At 36.8% G+C, this 6,000-nt stretch overlaps 1 pseudogene; it reads left to right on the forward strand.

Moving 5' to 3' along the window:
- The window catches only part of LOC109678021 (regenerating islet-derived protein 3-gamma-like), a 68,604-nt pseudogene extending 63,131 nt beyond the window's left edge, over positions 1 to 5,473 (forward strand).
- Positions 5,474 to 6,000: the final 527 nt, after the last annotated feature.

Consider the following 6,000-nt stretch of genomic DNA (forward strand, 5'->3'; position numbering starts at 1 on the left):
ATAAAGACCCTCCATTTTCCAGTTTTTACATACCATATTTCTGGACTGTATCTTTTTATACTGCTCATGTTTACTATCCTTGGACCATTTTATAGTGAAAAGTCTTGAGCCAAAAAATTCTTCACCTTTTGAGTTTCTTCAGAAATCCATTAACTGCTCTTGATCCTTTGTTTTTTCTTTTGAAGTCTGAAACTAACTTATTAAATTTCCAGACAATCCATGTTTGTGTTCTGATTACATTACCAACAATTGATGGAGAAGCAACTTCAAGGTATTGAATCTTTCTCACTATAACCATGATAGGTTTTTCAATATATTTGTCTCTGAAACTTAAAAACTTAATGTGCTCATTACTATTTTTTCAAATATATACCTAGACACTTTATCTTTTTCTCCCTGTTTAAATGGTATCATTCATTAGAATGGTTTTCCTAACTCTGCTGTTGGAATATCAATGGTCAATTGGGATTTATATGCTGACAATATTTTTGTTTACTAAATGCTTCCATTAATTTTCATAATTAACATAAAGATTCTTCTTGGCTTTTCATGAAACCAACATGTCATAAGCAAATAATGAAAATTTCATTTACTCTTTTTTATTGCTTATATTTTCCTTTTCTATAGCATAATTTCTACAGCATGGAGTTGTTGAATAGAATCAATGGGGGTGTACACTTTTATATTCCTGGGATTTTACATTCCCGGTTTTTAAAGAAATGTTTTCAGTATTTTACATTTGAGTCTTTGTAGATTTCGTTATCTTGTTAAGTATATTTATATTTCTGCCTCATTTGTTAAGAATTTTTATCACTCATTAATGAAAGTTAAATTTTACTTAATGATTTTTTCTTTTTAAGATAATTATATACTTTTCTCTCCTTTAATTTCTGAATGTGACAGTAACAATAATAATTCCTCATAACAAATTACCTTAACATTCCTGGGGTTGACTCTTCTCTCTTTACATTTATTATGCATATTTGTGAATTTGATTTGTTTAGTATTATGTTCTTGCATAAGAATGGCTTTTAAATTTCTTTCTCACATTTTCCGTCAATTTTTCCTTTTTCCCAATATGCACATTTCTCAACATTTCTCTTTCCCCAACATTTCATGATGAAAATTCAGACAAACTCAAAAAGAATAGTAACATGAATCTCTATGTACCTATCACTAAGCAATAGCAATGGTCACCACATAGCTCTCTTGTTCCATCTATATCCCCCTTCTTTTGTCACTAACATACTGGAGAATATTGAAGTAAATTCTGAGAAATATATTTCATCTATAAGAATTATATTATATATCTTTAAATTATAGACATTTTAAATATTATATTTTTATTAGCCATGTTGACATTTAAAAATTATAACCCTGTAACTCTATACAACAATCTCATTACTATTTGGTTTATTTGACTCAGAACCTAAACATATTCCACGTATTGAATTTGGCATATATTTCTCCCAGAAGTTGAGTATTATATTACTTCATTTCTTTAATTCATTGTTAGGAAAATGAAGGCATTTGTACTATAAGGACGCCCACCTTTTGAACTTTGCTGATTGTGTCCATGTATTGTAACATAAAACCTATTTCAATCTTCTGTATTTCCTGAAAATTGTCAGATAGATACTAATTAGAGTTTTTCAAATTATTTTCATCTCTTGAGGATCTTAAAGAATTATTGTCCTTAATATTTATAATACTATAAATTAAAATAGGAATTTAAAAATATAAATTCTACTTGATCAATTTTGAAAACATTTCCAAGAAAAGAACAATATATGAAACCTGGAAGAATGTCTCTCAATTGATTTTATAAGGAAAATGATATTATTCAAAACTGTAAACTCTGTGTTACAAATATGCTTTTCCTCAAGACAACTACTTTACTGTTAGTATATAGACTTTCCATTTAGTCATAGCAAAATATTAAAAGACATGTGTTCAAGGGATGAGATTTACTAATTTCAGTTATCTTCATTGCTTCTTCCAGTTCAAGGGTATTTTAAAATGAAAATATCTTTTTTTTTACCTATTACAAGTGCATGGATATGAAAGATATAGATTGGTGACACTGGTTTAATTAATGACAAATCATCAGAACATTTACCCACTATTTCTTGACCCCATTCAGAGCAAATATCAACACAGTGAGCACAGCAAATAAAACAGCTTACTATAATTAAGAAAATTACAACTTCAAAGCCATTCTGAAAGAGTCTTGAATCTTGAAGATACCCAAGAGATTGTGACCATAGCTGAGGGTACTACTCTGAGGTGTCAAGTTGACAGCTCAGAAGTAAAATAACTGGGGTGTTATTCCTCAGTCTGCCCACACAGAAGTGGCTAGAACACAACTTTATTGAGTGGCTGTTCCTTAATATGCTGTGTAGAGTATTGAATCACAACATGATTTCAAGCTTCTTTTACATCTTGTACAGTTTAAGCAGCAACTCTGATAGGTTATTTCTTTTCTTGGTTTAGGTTAATTCTTTTCCTTCAACTAACATATTATCCTCACTTGTAATTCCAATTCCCGACCAATCCAATTTTTACTTATATATTTGCTACAAATCTTAGGAGACAAGGCACAAAGAAATACATAGGTATGCATTCAAGACTTAGTTCCTCTAGGTTGATCAAAAATACACTGCTCATATTTACTTTCGGTAATTATCCAAGGCCATAATATTTTCAAAACTATGTAACTAACTGCAAAATTTGTGCCACGAACCTGTCTATATTCTCTTAAGTTTCTCAGAACAGCATATCTGAGATAGGGTGGGTAAAGTCCAAACTTCATCTGTACCTGAGGACAGAGTGGCCTGCTAACGGGAAACAACATATATGAAAATTCTCAGTCTTTGCCAAGAAGTATATCCTCCTCCTGATGGGAATCCCCAGGAATCCTTGCCAACCAGTATCCATGACCCCTGGTCTGCACAGGCATTTTATTTTTTCAAATCAATGCTCCTCCCTCAGACCCTCTTATAAAAGTCTCAGACAGTGCTTCCCAAACCATCTCACAATCCTTGCAAGACAGGTAGGTGGGAGATGAAAGAAAGAAGATGAGAGCCTAAGTAGGGATTTTAGTTCATGTAATACAGAAGAAGGTATTGGTGGGTTGCTGTCATCAGAGAACACAGGATCTCTGAGACTTAGCAAAGGATGCTCTGGGAGCTCTCAGGGGATGGAGAGAATATAGATTCTGTAATTTACTCCAAAACTATTGGAGGAGATGGATGTGACCAAGATCAATATATCTCTGCAAGACTAGACAAAGGAAAAGAAAGGAGGCAGTGTGGTTTCTGTATGTCCTGTCTATGGCCACACATCCTTCAGTGACTCTGATTGCCTCCTCATTCACAGACATGGTGTCGCCCCTCATGGCCCTCCACAGCTTGTCCTGGATGCTGCTATTCTGCCTGATGCTCCTATCTCAGGTCCAAGGTAAGATCTTTCTTCTTTCTGCCTTTAGCACTAGGGTAGCAGTGAGTGTCCACAGTCAAGAAGAGGAAGGCTCTGAAATGTCCCATGTGGCAATGGTGAGAAGAATCCCCACTGGGAATTCCTCCCTCATCCTGCCTTCCTTTATATCATTGGTGGTGGAAACATCAAATGGTCAATTGAGATGTATTGCCAATTCATTAGGATGTTCTAATTTATGTTGGTGGGTTGAAGAGGGAAAGTGTCAAAGGTCAGTAATGAACCATAAGGAAAAAAAAAGGATTGAAGGAACCAGTGTCAAAACTGTTATCATAGTGGAAAGATGCATAGACTGTAGAATAAAGGGGAAAGGTAAATTGGAAATAGGTGCTCCTTCATATAGTTGGTCTATTTAGTGTCAAGAATTTCTGAAAGTATGGGAAAAATGAGAGTAGTCAAGAATATGATTTTCCTCCCAAAAGATAGGACTCCTCAATAATCCTTAAGTCAATGTCCCTTCTCAATCCCCACTCTTCATTTCACCAAATCCTTCTCTTTTTCTTCCTATATACCAGGAGAGGACTCCCAAAAGGATCTCCCCTCTTTGTGCATAAGCTGTCCCAAAGTCTCCCAGGATGCCTCCCACTGCTATGCCTTGTTTAAGACTCCAAAATCCTGGATGGATGCAGATGTGAGTGTTGAGGGAGGAGGTGAGTGTTTGGTGGAAAGTGGGTCACAGGGGAGGGGGTTGTTCAATTACCCCTTGTGTGAAGGATAAAGGATATCCTCCTACATCCCTTCTCACCTACCTCTGCCCTTTTTCTCTCCCAGTGATATGCCAGGTTCCTTCTCACTCTGTCCCTTCCTCACACAGTTGGCCTGCCAGAAGCGGCCCTCAGGACACCTAGTGTCCTTGCTCAGTGGGGTTGAAGCATCCTTCGTGTCCTCTCTGGTCAAGAGCACTGTGAACAGCTATCAATACATCTGGATGGGCTCCATGACCCCACACTGGTGCTATTCCTTCTTCTCCTCTGTGGTACTCTTAGGAGGCTATTGTCCCCCAACCACAGTCTCCTGTGACTGCTAATAAAAATCTCTGGGAGACATAGAGGCTCATATTCTAGGGATATTTGAGGCAAAGGAAAGTTCTTGAAACCAACTGAAGAGCTGAGTTCTGGTTGGTCTTTGGTCTGTAAAGAAGTTAATGTGCTTGTTTTACACATTTCTTTTATGAGGCCTTGGAAATCAGTTCTGTGAACTTCAGTGGGCCTGCAATACTATTTTGAGGGAATCCTAAATGAAGAGAAGATTCATATTTGATCATTATAGAATATATATTGTTTTTAAGGCATCCTTTACTCTGTAGGGTGAAGAACCCAATAGAGGTGGATGGGAATGGAGTAACACTGATGTGCTAAATTACCTTAACTGGGAGAGGAATCCTTCCATTGCCTTGAACCCTGATTACTGTGGGAGCCTGTCACAATAACTCAGGTAAGAAACTGAGTAGTCACCTCTGACCTACTTTTCCTCATCCTGCCTCCCACAACCCTGGGCCTGACCCTTTGGGAATCCTCTTGAGCTACAAAATGCAACATATGCTTATCTGCTGTAACCTCCACTCAGGTCTCCTTTCTTTGTCTTCTTCACCTCTAGTGGGACACTGAGGAGGAACAGGGATCAATTTTAAGCCTACAGTAGCATCTGAGATGCTTCTTTATTGGATTCACAGTATCTCCATCTCCCTGCCACAGTAACTGTGATTCTTCTCTCTCTCTTTAGGATTTCTAAAGTGGAGAGATTTGAACTGTGATGTGCAATTACCTTATGTCTGCAAGTTCAAGAATTAGAGTGAATAGCCAGCAACAGCACATCAAGAGTCCAAGTGTGACAATTCACCAGGAAGGGAGCACTATCCCAATATGCCAAACTGACTCCTCATTCTGATCTTCCCTCCTCTCCACTCTTATTTCAGACTCTTTATTATATATTATCATCTGAAGTCCCAGAGAGCAATAATAAAAATTATGATTTATAATTGTGTGCTGTTGTGTTCTGTTCTTATAGCAAATGGTCTAAATATATCATTTAAGGGAAAGAGATCATCAGAGTTAATTTTTCTAAAGAAGACCCTACCATATGTCATCTATGAGACAACCAGTTTCAATAAATATACATAGCTATATTAAAGGTAACAGGACAGTGAAAGATATAACATAACATCAATCAAAAAAATTGGAAAAGCCATGTTAACTTAGATACAGTGGATTTAAAAAATAAAGGGACATTATCAGGGATCAAAAAGTCCATTAAAATGATTAACATAGAAGGTAACACACATGCACAGGAAATCAATGTGAGTCAACTCCCTGTATACCTATCCTTATCTCAACCAGCAAAAACCCTTGTTCCTTCCTATTATCGCTTATACTCTCTCTACAACAAAATTAGAAATAAGGGCAAAATAGTTTCTGTTGGGTATTGAGGGGGTTGGGGGGAGAGGGAGGGGACAGAGTGGGTAGTAAAGGAGGGGGTGGGGGCAGGGGGGAGAAATGACCCAAGCCT

The sequence above is a fragment of the Castor canadensis genome, chromosome 12, assembly GCF_047511655.1.
Source record: "Castor canadensis chromosome 12, mCasCan1.hap1v2, whole genome shotgun sequence".
Taxonomy (NCBI): Eukaryota; Metazoa; Chordata; class Mammalia; order Rodentia; family Castoridae; genus Castor; species Castor canadensis.